Genomic DNA, 18,475 nt, shown 5'->3' with positions numbered 1-18,475 from the left:
CAGACAGAGGGACAGACCGACAAGGTGAATGCAATATAGCCTTAACACCTAGAGGAGGGATATAATACTAGGACAAAAAGCCATCATTGCTAATTTTCAATATAAACTTTTATTAAGAAATATTATTTCAATAATCATACACAAAACGCAAAAAAAAAAACAATACTTGAATGTTTTGTTAATAAAATATCATGCTCTTACTCAAAATATTGAAAATTATTTTTTAAGTACTTATAATCATATTCAAAATACTTTACCCTCCTTCTAGATTCATCCAATCTTAAATTTCAATACAAAAAAGTCATAAAGAAGAACCTGCTGTTTTGCTGAAAAAGAAGTAGACCTTTACATAGTCCGGTCCCTCTTTCTCTCTTTCATACACTGCAATTCCTCTTAGATTAATCTTGTTTAAACCATAAATACTAGCAGTGACCGTCTATAGTCAAACAGCTCGTAAAAAATGGAAACAATACCACGAGCTTTAAGGTTGAAACAGGATAAATCTTTACAAATGAATATATTAACTATTTCACATTTTAACATAATGAATTTTGAAGAAAAAAAAACACTTTTAATCAAACATTGAAGATAAGCAGTGAGCTTTAAAATGAACAAATTTAATCTTTATAAAAACCTACCTGACTCTCTCTTTGCCTTTCACACATTTTACATTTTAAAAATTATATTTGACTGAGACTCTCTCCTCAATTTTATAACCAATAAATAAAAAAGTTTGTGCTCAACAAAGTTTTCATCAACGATTATATTTTATTGTTTTTTTGTTAAATAAAAGTTTCTTGTCAAGCAAATCATATTCATGAGTCTTATTTATTTTTGTTTTTGAAGTCTGTTGTTTTGCACAACATATTCTAGAGTCTGTTTTGTTTAAGTCTCTTCCCTTGCTCAGCTTGTCCCCGAGTCCATTAGTGTTTCTAGTCCATATTCTATCACAGCAAATTATTTCTGGAGTTATATTTTGTAACTGAGTCTCCCTCATCTAAAAACTGATGTTCTGTGTGTTGATGTCCTTCCTTCATTTTCTCCTTTTTTTCAAAATATCCATGATTGGAAGCATCAAACATTACCTACAAATGGAATGATAAGTTTTATAGCAAGGTTCATAAAAATAAAAAGGAGAAACAGTTTTTCTGTGTCACAATATTTATTCTTTATATTATTAATTGGTTAATCATTGACAGTTAGGATTATTTTTTGCTGCTAAGTTCTTTATTTTTTATACCATTTGGTGTCCAAGATTGAATATCCGTTTACAATCATGAATGCAAGCCAGGTGGCAAATAATTGGTTTTTTTAGAATACAAAAAATTTTCAAATGGTAAAACTTGACCATTCGGTGGTTCTTACATAAAAAAAATAATCTTACAGTAAGATCTGAATGTTATTTCAGCCCTATTCGCAAATCCGATTTGATGATGATATAGTATTGTATTTATAAATTAGTCCCGAAAAAAAAAATCTCAAACTATCTCCCTTGAAATAATTTTCAGCAATGCATTTTCCCCCCATTCCTCAGTATGATTGTGTGATGCACACATTTTTACATAATTAGTATATCTTCACGTCGAGTTATTAATGAAAAAAAATTCTCTGAGCAATGAGTCCTGTCATGTGTCCATTAGTTTTGAAGCTATAAAATATATAAACTGGTAGAAATAAGGGAAATAACTCATCTGAATGCTTTAACAAGGAAATTTTATACAAGAATACAACCGGTCTCTTAACAATGCATTTGTGTAGTGTTTTTGTAATATAATGCTGACTTACCTAAACATCAGGTAAATTTATTCCCATCAAGTTTTCATCTAATAAAGGCACTTTGTGAATACCATGCAGGGCCAGCATTGAATGAAGCTGAAAAAATAAATTATCAAAATGTTTTACTGTCCTGAGATACTAATATTTCTTCAACTTCTAGTTGGTAGCATTAGAATATTAATTAGCATATTACTCATTTCTATTCTGGATTTTATTTTCTGTTTAAGTTATCCAATCTGAGCAGCCACTTAAAAATCAGCCTTCATTAAATGCAACAGTGTTCGAAAGATAATTTTTGAAACAAGAACAATTTCCCTAGAATATCGCATACATTATTCTTATTGGATTTTTTTCCTTATGCATTTTCTCAATATAGTAAAAATTATGAGAGTTCTGAGGTCCCAGCCAGATAGATGACTGGGTCTTATTGATGCATTGACCATTATAAATCAACCTTCTAAAGTATTTTTTTAAATTTAAGAAAAGATTACCTCATGTTTTGCATTGAACCACTTCAGATTTGAGGTAACAATCTCTTGAAAACTTCCTGTTTGCTATTTTCATCCTGAAAAAAACAAAAACAGAAAAAAATACTTATAGTTAAAACAAATGATATAATTAGAAATGCATATAATCTAATTTTAATAATATTTAAAATTTAATTCCTATAACTTAACTCTGAAATATTTCATTCACACTTCTCATTATCAGTGATTGAAAAGTGACATTAAGCTCTCAAAATCCTAGCTTAAACCCTGCTCATTATTATCATGAAATGGCACGCGACTTTTCTGTGTGTCTTTCTATAATACAAAGATTGAATGGATGCATTAAAGGTGAAAAGTATGTCCTGAATGGATAAAAAATAAAATGCTACTTACTGTTCTGTTGATGAAATGTTGAACGTTTCTTATTTTCAAGTCTACAGAATGTTTGACAGCAATGTATCTCAATTTCTGTTCCAAACTGATGATAAAAAGTAAGTTCATATATATCTTAAAACACTAATCATTAATAGGTAAATGATCTCAGGTCCAATTCAACATCAAAATTATTTTTCTGCAAAAGACGATAAATTCACCCTGATCGATCAATGGCGAGTTACAAATTAAACATAATTTCAATTCCTTGATATAGATTTAAATTTGAATATGTTCCAGTTTATAAAAGATTATAAACATCCTTAATTGTAATCATTTTTTTGTTGTTACAGAATTTTGACTAAAAACCATGTTAGTTTTTGCAAAATTTTATGTCCATTAGTTACTTCCTGTTAAAGATATAAGTAAACTTGACACAGGGACAAAACAAAACAATTGCTCTCTTTACATACATTTTTTTTTAACAAACCTGAGATAAAACAGGATATAATTTCCAAGTCCTGCAGCAACATTGAATTGAACCTTTCTGTGTGATGTCAGCATCAGCCACATTGAATTGAACCTTTCTGTGTGATGTCGGCATCAGCCACATTGAATGAACCTTTCTGTGTGATGTCGGCATCAGCCACATTGAATTGAACCTTTCTGTGTGATGTCGGCATCAGCCACATTGAATTGAACCTTTCTGAGTGATGTCGGCATCTGAAAAAAAAAGATGTAAATTATTTACCTATAAATTCAGAAATTATTGCATGCATTAATTTATTGTGATTTTTGAAAAATGGCTGGAAAAATGACTCATTATTGCAATTTCAGAAAAATCTGCATATATATTCATATATCAGAATGCAAGTTGTTATTATTGCGATACTCAGTGTCACTATTGTCCTCCAATTAAAATTATTCTTTGCAATAAGATTTCAATTTGAATGGGATCCAGTTTAAAAGAACACCATTCACTTTTCTGTGTCTCAGAATTTTGACTGAAAATAATGTTAGTTTTTATACAATTTTATATGTTACTGCCCCTTAAAGATATGTCTACAAGACAGTGCAACAAATCATAGTGGTTGCTCTCTTTACAATAAAATATTTATTAACAAACCTGAGGTAAAACAGTATCAATTTTCCAAGTCCTGCAGCAACATCAAATTAACCTTTTTGTTTAATCTTGGCATCTGAAAAAGAATGGATCAACATTTGTAAATGAAACATACTTCACCACTGGCACATAATTTTTCATAATCCATTAAATGGCAAATCTACTAAAAGATGACTAAATATGATATGCAAAAAGTTCAATTTAAATGTTCAAAAAATATTACTTTAATTTTGTCTGCTTTTTAACTTATCAGTTAGCAATGCATTACTGTGAATAATCTAATATAATTTAATCTCTTTAATGTTCATTCAGGCCTTTGCTCTGGTCATGGAGATGGCTTGCTAGGATAACCATCTTTCACAATTTTCTATTCCAACTCGTTGCAGCCAGTTGATGTCCACTTGCAAATATTTTATGCATATTCAGGACATAATTCCAGTAGGGACGTTTTGCAAAATTGGTAAACCGGGATGAAAGGTATGTCACTCAGATTGAAACTACCATTGAAAAAAGGGGAAACTAGGAGGCAGAAATTTTGTCTTACAACTGGCAAGCTACATACCCCTCAAGAGTTGTTGCCAGGGTTCTTTAATGTGCAGAGATCAATCTCCTACTTCACAATCAAATCGGATGTGACTGCATATTAATATTCCCTTGCAACAAAAACAGATCCCCTTCAAATAAGATTTACCGCTGGATGGGAGAAGTCCAGATGACCACATACCCCACTGAACCCTTGGGTTTCCAAATTTGAATAAAATTTTATGTTAATTAGGGATTTGGGTATTGCCTCTAAATACCACCTCCCCCCTTTTAACTTTATTTGTATTTGGTAATTTATACTCTGTTGTAAAGTTTTCTTTTCTTCAATTTATTTCTCTTTTAAAATATTTTAAATTTCAGCACATAAATGTTAGGTTGAAAACCTATATATCGAGGAATGGACAATTCATTTTTCACTCACAGCTTTCTTTGTGTTATCTTATTCTCAGATTTGTTTTACTTTATTTATTGACCAATTGAAATATTATTTTATGATAACTATTAAAATTCTTTGAAGTTTTCCCTCCATCCCAAATATAAACCACTCTCGAATGGCACTAAAAATGAATATTTTACCCTTGCTTTACAAATTAGGTCCAAAAATAATAATACAAAATACGATAAGTGTGGCCCTGTAAGAAAATCTACCACTTGCACATAATTGTGCAAAAGTGGCCCTGTAAGAAAACTCTACCACTTGCACATAATGACATTTTTCATGATGGCAATGCATTAAAAGGACAATATATTAAAATGTACCAAGAACTGTTGCACCATAAAATGACCATCAGTGTTTTTATATTAACAAAATTATTTTTTACTATTTAACTTATGAAATGTTGGGTTTTTTTTAGTAGTTCTTTTGGTTTTTTTTTTCATTTAGTTTTATACTTTTACTTCAAAATTTAACACTAAGGTATTGGGTAAAACTGGATTCAGAATATTTTTTTTTGTCATCTGCTTGACAATATCTTTTTTCATCAAGTTGGGGATCAGAATATTTTTTTAGGAAAAAACCATAACCATAACCATAACCATGCAAAATAAACCGTAAATTTAAACAACATGGAGTTCAATTTTAACAGTGCATTTCTAACCAGAAAAAAATCAAAATTTATTATCTTCTCAATTTTAGAAAAAAGTTATTTCTTGAATAAAAGCCCTGTTCATTGATAATTTTCTGTGTTTTCTATGCATTGTGTGCGATTTTGTCCCATGTACATTTTCTCCATATCCTTTCATTTTCTATGGATCATGTTTTTCTATATCTTTTTAGTATAATTTTAAATTCTATAATATGTCAAAAAACATGCTCCAAGCAATTCTTAAATGATCATGAAGAGAAGGAAATCTTACTTAAAAATAATATCTTTTACAAATAATCTAACAACGTTTTTTTTAATCTGCTTTAATTTAAGAACTGAATATTTAAAATTTGAGAATACATTTAAACAGAAACCATTAAAGAGTTACTATCAACACAAAATTGTCTAAATAACATAAATGATAAAAGACAAATGTGGATAATTAAGGATCTGGACTTTAGTAAATAAATAATATGCACTACAATGTTTATATAATTTTAAAATAACTAAAAATTTCAAATTGTTACTGAATCAAATGAGACCCCATAGAAAAAAACTTTTTAAAACTTAAAACATCATATAAATAAACTTCAGAAATACATAACTAAGAAACTCTATAAAAACTATAGACAACATTTCAACTATCAAATACATGTATATGAAACCATTCAAACCAGCAAAATAGCAAGAAAAAGAAAACACAACTCAGAAATGACCAATGAAGTTTAGACAAACTAATGATAAAGGAAAATTGTTAGGTTTGTTAGATTGGGGGTTAAATGTTAGTATAGAAATGGCTAGTAAGTAAGATGTATTTCTGAATTTATTATCTGATATTTATTTGCATTCTTACATTTACCCTTGAATAAAAATATTTTTCTGTCAATTTATAATGAAGTGCACATATTCCCCTTTATATAAGGTTATTAATTATGGCCATTAACACCAAAAATATCTCTATTTTATTTAATTGCTTATTATTCACCATTAACAAATTATTATCCGACATCCAAATAGTTTTTGACATATACATGAAAACTGAAATCTTTTTTCGTTATTAAGCAATTTGTTGAATATGGAGATCTTTGATAGTCTCAACTAAATTAATTCACTTTTTCTAGATTAGTGTTCACAGCTCGACATATTGTATAAAACTTTTTTTTTAAATTGTTGATTGTTGAGACCATAATTTTTTATGTTGAAATTCTTTTTCTTTGTGCCGTTGGGTTGCTGTCTCATTGATTAATGATGTATGATGTATATCCACACAGCTTTTTGTAGTTTAACAGGTTGTGTCAAATGCCAACTTTCAAAGCTGTAATTTCCCACATATAAATGAGGATAAATCTCTAATCTATTTATAATCTTTTTTTTTTTAAACCATTCATTTTGCTTTAGATGTCCTTGAATGAAAAAAAATTACAAAAAAATGTAAGATCAACAATTTAATATATGTGCTTCTATACAGATGCAAGCTAGCATACATCTGATACATTAAGGATATAAGCTGAAATAAATCTGATATGTTAAGGAGACAGGACAAAACACATCTGATACATTAAGGATATAAGCTGAAATAAATCTGATATGTTAAGGAGACAGGACGAAACACATCTGATACATTAAGGATATAAGCTGAAATAAATCTGATATGTTAAGGAGACAGGCCGAAACACATCTGATATGTTAAAGATATAAGCTGAAATAAATCTGATATGTTAAGGAGACAGGACGAAACACATCTTATATATTAAGGATACAGGATGGCATACATTTAATACATTAAGGAATAAGTAACTACTAAATAGATTTAAGGTAGATGGGGTGTCTAAATTGTAATCCATAGAATTTTTTAATAATTTGCCAAAATGTAGTTTATATCAAGCTTTTTAAAAAAAAATGATAAAAAGAATGGGTCACGGGGCTTATTTTCACGCTACAGGTTGTTCAAAATTAACAGATTTGTATAGATTATGCATGGAAAACCCAATTTTCTGCCATAAAACGAAAACTACACCATAGAATTTTGAGATAAAATATGAGAAGATAGCTTTAATAGTATGCTTTCAGATAAGAAAAAGAAAAAATGGGGTCACCGGACCCGTTTTCTTGCTACATAATAAAATAGGTAAAATCCTAACACATTCTATTGTAAAAGTACCTTTATCTGAATTATCTGCCCTTACATTTGAGTTGCCTCCCCTTATGTGGCAAAGTTGGAAAACATTGAATCAAACAAAAGTTTTCTGTTTTTTGTAAAATACAACCATAAATATGATAAAACATGTCATTTTCTATATTGAAATGAAAATTCTTACACATGAATTACCTACTACTCTCAAAATTTGCACATTCTATTAAAGATCTAGACCGATTGTTTTCAGGTATTACAAAATCCAAGATGGAGGAAGACACCCTATCTACCTTAAATCCTTCAAGAATGAAATTAAAAGTTCGGTTTGTAGATCCTGCAAAAAATACAAATATTTAATAAGATATCTATGGGATATTTCTGCAGTCACATCCTCAAAATACAAAACTTGGTTCATTCTGAAATAAAAACAAATTGGAGGCCATTTGCAGTCACATCCTCAAGTAATGGTACTCTTTTACAAGCTCTGGGTAGAAGGCCTGTAATTGCTGCAGGAACACAGTGGAACTGTCAACTACCCCGTCCGGGTTATCTACAACGGAGCCATTCTCAAAGTGTATGACGTAAGATCTCTTGGTCCATTCTGAAATAAAAACAAATTGGAGGATATCTGCAGTCACATCCTCAAGTTATGGTACTCTTTTACAAGCTCTGGGTAGAAGGCCTGTAATAGCTGCAGGAACACAGTGGAACTGTCAACTACCCCGTCCGGGTTATCTACAACGGAGCCATTCTCAAAGTGTATGACATAAGATCTCTTGGTCCATTCTGAAATAAAAACAAATTGGAGACCGTCTGCTGTCACATCCTGAAGTAATGGTACTCTTTTACAAGCTCTGGGTAGGAGGCCTGTAAATGCTGCAGGAACACAGTGGAACTGTCAACTACCCCGTCCGGGTAATCTACAACGGAGCCATTCTCAAAGTGTATGACATAAGATCTCTTGGTCCATTCTGAAATAAAAACAAATTGGAGACCGTCTGCTGTCACATCCTGAAGTAATGGTACTCTTTTACAAGCTCTGGGTAGGAGGCCTGTAAATGCTGCAGGAACATAGTGGAACTGTCAACTACCCCGTCCGGGTTATCTAAAACAGAGCCATTCTCAAAGTATATGACTCTCGGTCCATTCTGAAATAAAAATTAATCTGATATGATAAAGATACAAGGTTGCATACATCTGATACATTAAGGATATAAGCTGTGCTAAATCTGATCTATTAAGGACACAGGCTGTCATACAACTGATACATTAAGGATACAGGCTGGCATACATCTTATATAGTAAGGATACAGGCTGGCATAAATCTGATACATTAAGAATACAGGCTGGCATACATCTGTTTACATTTGGTAGGTGAAGGATACATTTTGGCAAACACCTGATATAGTAAGGATACAGGCTGGCACATAATTTGGTTCAAGTAGGCAAGATGAAAGTCTGAAAAGAAAAGAACAGTTTTGAAAAAGTTTGTACTGTCTTTGTGGTAGAATCATGCAAAATGTTTCTTGTGTACAATTTGGAGTTTAGTATGGCGTTCATTATCACTGAACTAGTATATATATTTGTTTAGGGGCCAGCTGAAGGACGCCTCCGGGTGCGGGAATTTCTCGCTGCATTGAAGACCTGTTGGTGACCTTCTGCTGTTGTCTGTTCTATGGTCGGGTTGTTGTCTCTTTGACACATTCCCCATTTCCATTCTCAATTTTAAAATGTTAATATCCAATTAAAAGGAAGACATCAAAATCTGTATTTGAAATTTGAAACATATTTGGGAATTTATAGTGCAGTGTACATTTTTCTTTTTGTCTCATGCTTATATACTTTTCAATTGAACGATTGTGCAAAACACAGTAATTTTGTTTTTTTATATATAACACTGATTCAGATTCATAAGTGGATAGTGGGTGCTGGTTTTAATCAGACTGCAACAAAGAAAGATTGTGAACAAAACATCATAAAAAACAATAATATCATTCATTTATTTAAACATGTAATTTGCAAAGTCAAACTTTTCTTAAATTTGTAAAATCATACTGCAAAATCAAAATTTTTCAAATTTGTAAAATTATATTGACCTAAAAATATATTTATATTTTATTCTGAACACTTTCATTAAATACTTAAGAGCTAAAACTTGCCACTCTCAATAGAGCTAAGTCCTGTTGTGTGAACTACAATCTGCAACAAAGATAGTCTGATTAAAACCAGCTGGGGCCCCACTGCAAGTGGATAGTGGGGGCTGGTTTTAATCAGACTGCAACAAAGAAAGATTACGAACAAAACATATCATAAAAAACAATAATATCATTCATTTATTTAAACATGTAATTTGCAAAGTCAAACTTTTCTTAAAATTTGTAAAATTATATAATGCAAAGTCGAACTTTTCTTAAAATTTGTAAAATTATATAATACAAAGTCGAATTTTTCTTAAAATTTGTAAAATTATATAATGCAAAGTCAAAATTTTCTTCAATTTGTAAAATTATATTGACCAAAAAAATATATATTTATATTTTATTCTGAACACTTTCATTAAATACTTAAGAACCAAAACTTGCCACTCTCCGCTGAAGCTAAGTCCTGTTGTGTGAACTACAATCTGCAACAAAGACAGTCTGATTAAAACCAGCCTGGGCCCCACTGCAAGTGGATAGTGGGGGCTGGTTTTAATCAGACTGCAACAAAGAAAGATTACGAACAAAACATATCATAAAAAAAAATAATATCATTCATTTATTTAAACATGTAATTTGCAAAGTCAAACTTTTCTTAAATTTGTAAAATTATATTGCAAAGTCAAAATTATCTTAAATTTGTAAAATTATATTGACCAAAAAATATATTTATATTTTATTCTGAACACTTTCATTAAATACTTAAGAGCTAAAACTTGCCACTCTCAATAGAGCTAAGTCCTGTTGTGTGAACTACAATCTGCAACAAAGATAGTCTGATTAAAACTGGTTTTAATCAGACTGCAACAAAGAAAGATTACGAACAAAACATATCATAAAAAATAATAATATCATTCATTTATTTAAACATGTAATTTGCAAAGTCAAACTTTTCTTAAATTTGTAAAATTATATTGCAAAGTCGAACTTTTCTTAAAATTTGTAAAATTATATAATGCAAAGTCGAACTTTTCTTAAAATTTGTAAAATTATATAATGCAAAGTCACACTTTTCTTAAAATTTGTAAAATTATATAATGCAAAGTCAAAATTTTCTTAAATTTGTAAAATTATATTGACCAAAAAAATATATTTATATTTTATTCTGAACACTTTCATTAAATACTTAAGAGCCAAAACTTGCCACTCTCCGCTGGAGCTAAGTCCTGTTGTGTGAACTACAATCTGCAACAAAGATAGTCTGATTAAAACCAGCCTGGGCCCCACTGCAAGTGGATGGTGGGGGCTGGTTTTAATCAGACTGCAACAAAGAAAGATTACGAACAAAACATATCATAAAAAACAATAATATCATTCATTTATTTAAACATGCATGTAATTTGCAAAGTCAAACTTTTCTTAAATTTATAAAATTATATTGCAAAGTCAAACTATCTTAAATTTGTAAAATTATATTGACCAAAAAATATATTTATATTTTATTCTGAACACTTTCATTAAATACTATAATTAAGAGCAAAAACTTGCCACTCTCCGCTGGAGCTAAGTCGTGTTGTGTGAACTACAATCTGCAACAAAGACAGTCTAATTAAAAAACCAGTTTTAATCAGACTGCAACAAAGAAAGATTACGAACAAAACATATCATAAAAAAAAATAATATCATTCATTTATTTAAACATGTAATTTGCAAAGTCAAACTTTTCTTAAATTTGTAAAATTATATTGCAAAGTCAAAATTATCTTAAATTTGTAAAATTATATTGACCAAAAAATATATTTATATTTTATTCTGAACACTTTCATTAAATACTTAAGAGCTAAAACTTGCCACTCTCAATAGAGCTAAGTCCTGTTGTGTGAACTACAATCTGCAACAAAGATAGTCTGATTAAAACCAGCTGGGGCCCCACTGCAAGTGGATAGTGGGGGCTGGTTTTAATCAGACTGCAACAAAGAAAGATTACGAACAAAACATATCATTAAAACAATAATATCATTAATTTATTTAAACATGCAATTTGCAAAGTCAAACTTTTCTTAAAATTTGTAAAATTATATAATGCAAAGTCGAACTTTTCTTAAAATTTGTAAAATTATATAATGCAAAGTCGAACTTTTCTTAAAATTTGTAAAATTATATAATGCAAAGTCAAAATTTTCTTCAATTTGTAAAATTATATTGACCAAAAAAATATATATTTATATTTTATTCTGAACACTTTCATTAAATACGTAAGAGCCAAAACTTGCCACTCTCCGCTGAAGCTAAGTCCTGTTGTGTGAACTACAATCTGCAACAAAGACAGTCTGATTAAAACCAGCCTGGACCCCACTGCAAGTGGATAGTAGGGGCTGGTTTTAATCAGACTGCAACAAAGAAAGATTACGAACAAAACATATCATAAAAAAAAATAATATCATTCATTTATTTAAACATGTAATTTGCAAAGTCAAACTTTTCTTAAATTTGTAAAATTATATTGCAAAGTCAAAATTATCTTAAATTTGTAAAATTATATTGACCAAAAAATATATTTATATTTTATTCTGAACACTTTCATTAAATACTTAAGAGCCATAACTTGCCACTCTCCGCTGGAGCTAAGTCCTGTTGTGTGAACTACAATCTGCAACAAAGATAGTCTGATTAAAACCAGCCTGGGCCCCACTGCAAGTGGATGGTGGGGGCTGGTTTTAATCAGACTGCAACAAAGAAAGATTACGAACAAAACATATCTTAAAAAACAATAATATCATTCATTTATTTAAACATGCATGTAATTTGCAAAGTCAAACTTTTCTTAAATTTATAAAATTATATTGCAAAGTCAAAATTATCTTAAATTTGTAAAATTATATTGACAAAAAAATATATTTATATTTTATTCTGAACACTTTCATTAAATACTTAAGAGCTAAAACTTGCCACTCTCAATAGAGCTAAGTCCTGTTGTGTGAACTACAATCTGCAACAAAGATAGTCTGATAAAAACCAGCTGGGGCCCCACTGCAAGTGGATAGTGGGGGCTAGTTTTAATCAGACTGCAACAAAGAAAGATTACGAACAAAACATATCTTAAAAACAATAATATCATTCATTTATTTAAACATGTAATTTGCAAAGTCAAACTTTTCTCAAAATTTGTAAAATTATATAATGCAAAGTCAAACTTTTCTTAAATTTGTAAAATTATATTGCAAAGTCAAAATTATCTTAAATTTGTAAAATTATATTGACCAAAAAATATATTTATATTTTATTCTGAACACTTTCATTAAATACTTAAGAGCTAAAACTTGCCACTCTCAATAGAGCTAAGTCCTGTTGTGTGAACTACAATCTGCAACAAAGACAGTCTGATTAAAACCAGCCTGTGCCCCACTGCAAGTGGATAGTGGGGACTGGTTTTAATCAGACTGCAACAAAGAAAGATTACGAACAAAACATATCATAAAAAGCAATAATATCATTCATTTATTTAAACATGTAATTTGCAAAGTCAAACTTTTCTTAAATTTGTAAAATTATATTGCAAAGTCAAAATTATCTTAAATTTGTAAAATTATATTGACAAAAAAATATATTTATATTTTATTCTGAACACTTTCATTAAATACTTAAGAGCCAAAACTTGCCACTCTCCGCTGGAGCTAAGTCGTGTTGTGTGAACTACAATCTGCAACAAAGACAGTCTGATTAAAACCAGTTTTAATCAGACTGCAACAAAGAAAGATTACGAACAAAACATATAATAAAAACAATAATATCATCTTTTATTTAAACATGTAGTTTGCAAAGTCAAACTTTTCTTAAAATTTGTAAAATTATATAATGCAAAGTAAAATTTTTCTTAAATTTGTAAAATTATATTGACCAAAAAAATATATTTATATTTTATTCTGAACACTTTCATTAAATACTTAAGAGCCAAAACTTGCCACTCTCCGCTGGAGCTAAGTCCTGTTGTGTGAACTACAATCTGCAACAAAGATAGTCTGATTAAAACCAGCCTGGGCCCCACTGCAAGTGGATGGTGGGGCTGGTTTTAATCAGACTGCAACAAAGAAAGATTACGAACAAAACATATCATAAAAAACAATAATATCATTCATTTATTTAAACATGCATGTAATTTGCAAAGTCAAACTTTTCTTAAATTTATAAAATTATATTGCAAAGTCAAAATTATCTTAAATTTGTAAAATTATATTGACAAAAAAATATATTTATATTTTATTCTGAACACTTTCATTAAATACTATAATTAAGAGCCAAAACTTGCCACTCTCCGCTGGAGCTAAGTCGTGTTGTGTGAACTACAATCTGCAACAAAGACAAGTCTGATTAAAACCAGTTTTAATCAGACTGCAACAAAGAAAGATTACGAACAAAACATATCATAAAAAACAATAATATCATTCATTTATTTAAACATGTAATTTGCAAAGTCAAACTTTTCCTAAATATGTAAAATTATATTGCAAAGTCAAAATTATCTTAAATTTGTAAAATTATATTGACCAAAAAATATATTTATATTTTATTCTGAACACTTTCATTAAATACTGAAGAGCCAAAACTTGCCACTCTCCGCTGGAGCTAAGTCGTGTTGTGTGAACTACAATCTGCAACAAAGACAGTCTGATTATCAGACTGCAACAAAGAAAGATTACGAACAAAACATATCATAAAAACAATAATATCATCTTTTATTTAAAAATGTAATTTGCAAAGTCAAACTTTTCTTAAAATTTGTAAAATTATATAATGCAAAGTCAAAATTTTCTTAAATTTGTAAAATTATATTGACCAAAAAAATATATTTATATTTTATTCTGAACACTTTCATTAAATACTTAAGAGCCATAACTTGCCACTCTCCGCTGGAGCTAAGTCCTGTTGTGTGAACTACAATCTGCAACAAAGATAGTCTGATTAAAACCAGCCTGGGCCCCACTGCAAGTGGATGGTGGGGGCTGGTTTTAATCAGACTGCAACAAAGAAAGATTACGAACAAAACATATCTTAAAAAACAATAATATCATTCATTTATTTAAACATGCATGTAATTTGCAAAGTCAAACTTTTCTTAAATTTATAAAATTATATTGCAAAGTCAAAATTATCTTAAATTTGTAAAATTATATTGACAAAAAAATATATTTATATTTTATTCTGAACACTTTCATTAAATACTTAAGAGCTAAAACTTGCCACTCTCAATAGAGCTAAGTCCTGTTGTGTGAACTACAATCTGCAACAAAGATAGTCTGATAAAAACCAGCTGGGGCCCCACTGCAAGTGGATAGTGGGGGCTGGTTGTAATCAGACTGCAACAAAGAAAGATTAGGAACAAAACATATCATAAAAAACAATAATATCATTCATTTATTTAAACATGTAATTGGGAAAGTCAAACTTTTCTTAAATTTGTAAAATTGTATTGCAAAGTTAAAATTATCTTAAATTTGTAAAATTATATTGACCTAAAAATATATTTATATTTTATTCTGAACACTTTCATTAAATACTTAAGAGCCTAAACTTGCCACTCTCCGCTGGAGCTAAGTCGTGTTGTGTGAACTACAATCTGCAACAAAGATAGTCTGATTAAAACCAGCCCGGGACCCACTGCAAGTGGATAGTGGGGGCTGGTTTTAATCAGAATGCAACAAAGAAAGATTACGAACAAAACATATCATAAAAAACAATAATGTCATTCATTTATTTAAACATGAAATTTGCAAAGTCAAACTTTTCTTCAATTTGTAAAATTATATTGCAAAATCAAAATTTTCTTAAATTTGTAAAATTATATTGACCAAAAAATATATTTATATTTTATTCTGAACACTTTCATTAAATACTTAAGAGCCAAAACTTGCCACTCTTCAATGGAGCCTAGTCCTGTTGTGTGAACTACAATCTGCAACAAAGACAGTCTGATTAAAACCAGCCTGGGCCCTACTGCAAGTGGATAGTGGGGGCTGGTTTTAATCAGACTGCAACAAAGAAAGATTACGAACAAAACATATCATAAAAAACAATAATATCATTCATTTATTTAAACATGTAATTTGCAAAGTCAAACTTTTCTTAAATTTGTAAAATTATATTGCAAAGTCAAAATTATCTTAAATTTGTAAAATTATATTGACCAAAAAATATATTTATATTTTATTCTGAACACTTTCATTTAATACTTAAGAGCCAAAACTTGCCACTCTCCGCTGGAGCTAAGTCGTGTTGTGTGAACTACAATCTGCAACAAAGACAGTCTGATTAAAACCAGTTTTAATCAGACTGCAACAAAGAAAGATTACGAACAAAACATATCATAAAAAACAATAATATCATTCATTTATTTAAACAAGTAATTTGCAAAGTCAAACTTTTCTTAAATTTATAAAATTATATTGCAAAGACAAAATTACCTTAAAATTTGTAAAATTATATTGACCAAAAAATATATTTATATTTCTTCTGAATACTTTCATTAAATACTTAAGAGCCATAACTTGCCACTCTCCGCTGGAGCTAAGTCCTGTTGTGTGAACTACAATCTGCAACAAAGATAGTCTGATTAAAACCAGCCTGGGCCCCACTGCAAGTGGATGGTGGGGGCTGGTTTTAATCAGACTGCAACAAAGAAAGATTACGAACAAAACATATCTTAAAAAACAATAATATCATTCATTTATTTAAACATGCATGTAATTTGCAAAGTCAAACTTTTCTTAAATTTATAAAATTATATTGCAAAGTCAAAATTATCTTAAATTTGTAAAATTATATTGACAAAAAAATATATTTATATTTTATTCTGAACACTTTCATTAAATACTTAAGAGCTAAAACTTGCCACTCTCAATAGAGCTAAGTCCTGTTGTGTGAACTACAATCTGCAACAAAGATAGTCTGATAAAAACCAGCTGGGGCCCCACTGCAAGTGGATAGTGGGGGCTGGTTGTAATCAGACTGCAACAAAGAAAGATTAGGAACAAAACATATCATAAAAAACAATAATATCATTCATTTATTTAAACATGTAATTGGGAAAGTCAAACTTTTCTTAAATTTGTAAAATTGTATTGCAAAGTTAAAATTATCTTAAATTTGTAAAATTATATTGACCTAAAAATATATTTATATTTTATTCTGAACACTTTCATTAAATACTTAAGAGCCTAAACTTGCCACTCTCCGCTGGAGCTAAGTCGTGTTGTGTGAACTACAATCTGCAACAAAGATAGTCTGATTAAAACCAGCCCGGGACCCACTGCAAGTGGATAGTGGGGGCTGGTTTTAATCAGAATGCAACAAAGAAAGATTACGAACAAAACATATCATAAAAAACAATAATGTCATTCATTTATTTAAACATGAAATTTGCAAAGTCAAACTTTTCTTCAATTTGTAAAATTATATTGCAAAATCAAAATTTTCTTAAATTTGTAAAATTATATTGACCAAAAAATATATTTATATTTTATTCTGAACACTTTCATTAAATACTTAAGAGCCAAAACTTGCCACTCTTCAATGGAGCCTAGTCCTGTTGTGTGAACTACAATCTGCAACAAAGACAGTCTGATTAAAACCAGCCTGGGCCCTACTGCAAGTGGATAGTGGGGGCTGGTTTTAATCAGACTGCAACAAAGAAAGATTACGAACAAAACATATCATAAAAAACAATAATATCATTCATTTATTTAAACATGTAATTTGCAAAGTCAAACTTTTCTTAAATTTGTAAAATTATATTGCAAAGTCAAAATTATCTTAAATTTGTAAAATTATATTGACCAAAAAATATATTTATATTTTATTCTGAACACTTTCATTTAATACTTAAGAGCCAAAACTTGCCACTCTCCGCTGGAGCTAAGTCGTGTTGTGTGAACTACAATCTGCAACAAAGACAGTCTGATTAAAACCAGTTTTAATCAGACTGCAACAAAGAAAGATTACGAACAAAACATATCATAAAAAACAATAATATCATTCATTTATTTAAACAAGTAATTTGCAAAGTCAAACTTTTCTTAAATTTATAAAATTATATTGCAAAGACAAAATTACCTTAAAATTTGTAAAATTATATTGACCAAAAAATATATTTATATTTCTTCTGAATACTTTCATTAAATACTTAAGAGCCATAACTTGCCACTCTCCGCTGGAGCTAAGTCCTGTTGTGTGAACTACAATCTGCAACAAAGATAGTCTGATTAAAACCAGCCTGGGCCCCACTGCAAGTGGATGGTGGGGGCTGGTTTTAATCAGACTGCAACAAAGAAAGATTACGAACAAAACATATCTTAAAAAACAATAATATCATTCATTTATTTAAACATGCATGTAATTTGCAAAGTCAAACTTTTCTTAAATTTATAAAATTATATTGCAAAGTCAAAATTATCTTAAATTTGTAAAATTATATTGACAAAAAAATATATTTATATTTTATTCTGAACACTTTCATTAAATACTTAAGAGCTAAAACTTGCCACTCTCAATAGAGCTAAGTCCTGTTGTGTGAACTACAATCTGCAACAAAGATAGTCTGATAAAAACCAGCTGGGGCCCCACTGCAAGTGGATAGTGGGGGCTGGTTGTAATCAGACTGCAACAAAGAAAGATTAGGAACAAAACATATCATAAAAAACAATAATATCATTCATTTATTTAAACATGTAATTGGGAAAGTCAAACTTTTCTTAAATTTGTAAAATTGTATTGCAAAGTTAAAATTATCTTAAATTTGTAAAATTATATTGACCTAAAAATAT

At 29.6% G+C, this 18,475-nt stretch overlaps 2 long non-coding RNA genes across 2 annotated transcripts; both read right to left on the bottom strand.

Moving 5' to 3' along the window:
- Window positions 1-199: 199 nt before the first annotated feature.
- Window positions 200-3,354, bottom strand: LOC127735813 (uncharacterized). Its single transcript, XR_007998596.1, has 3 exons — window positions 3,259-3,354; window positions 3,127-3,219; window positions 200-1,085 (listed from the first exon to the last, which is right to left on the bottom strand). It is a non-coding gene; the product is annotated as an uncharacterized LOC127735813 (long non-coding RNA).
- On the bottom strand, window positions 1,808-2,695 carry LOC127735814 (uncharacterized). Its single transcript, XR_007998597.1, has 3 exons — window positions 2,658-2,695; window positions 2,268-2,341; window positions 1,808-1,872 (listed from the first exon to the last, which is right to left on the bottom strand). It is a non-coding gene; the product is annotated as an uncharacterized LOC127735814 (long non-coding RNA).
- Window positions 3,355-18,475: the final 15,121 nt, after the last annotated feature.

This window comes from Mytilus californianus, unplaced genomic scaffold (genome assembly GCF_021869535.1).
Source record: "Mytilus californianus isolate M0D057914Y unplaced genomic scaffold, xbMytCali1.0.p SCAF_3, whole genome shotgun sequence".
Taxonomy (NCBI): Eukaryota; Metazoa; Mollusca; class Bivalvia; order Mytilida; family Mytilidae; genus Mytilus; species Mytilus californianus.
Note: the sequence above shows the minus strand (reverse complement) of the source record. Positions and strands in the feature narration are given on the sequence as shown.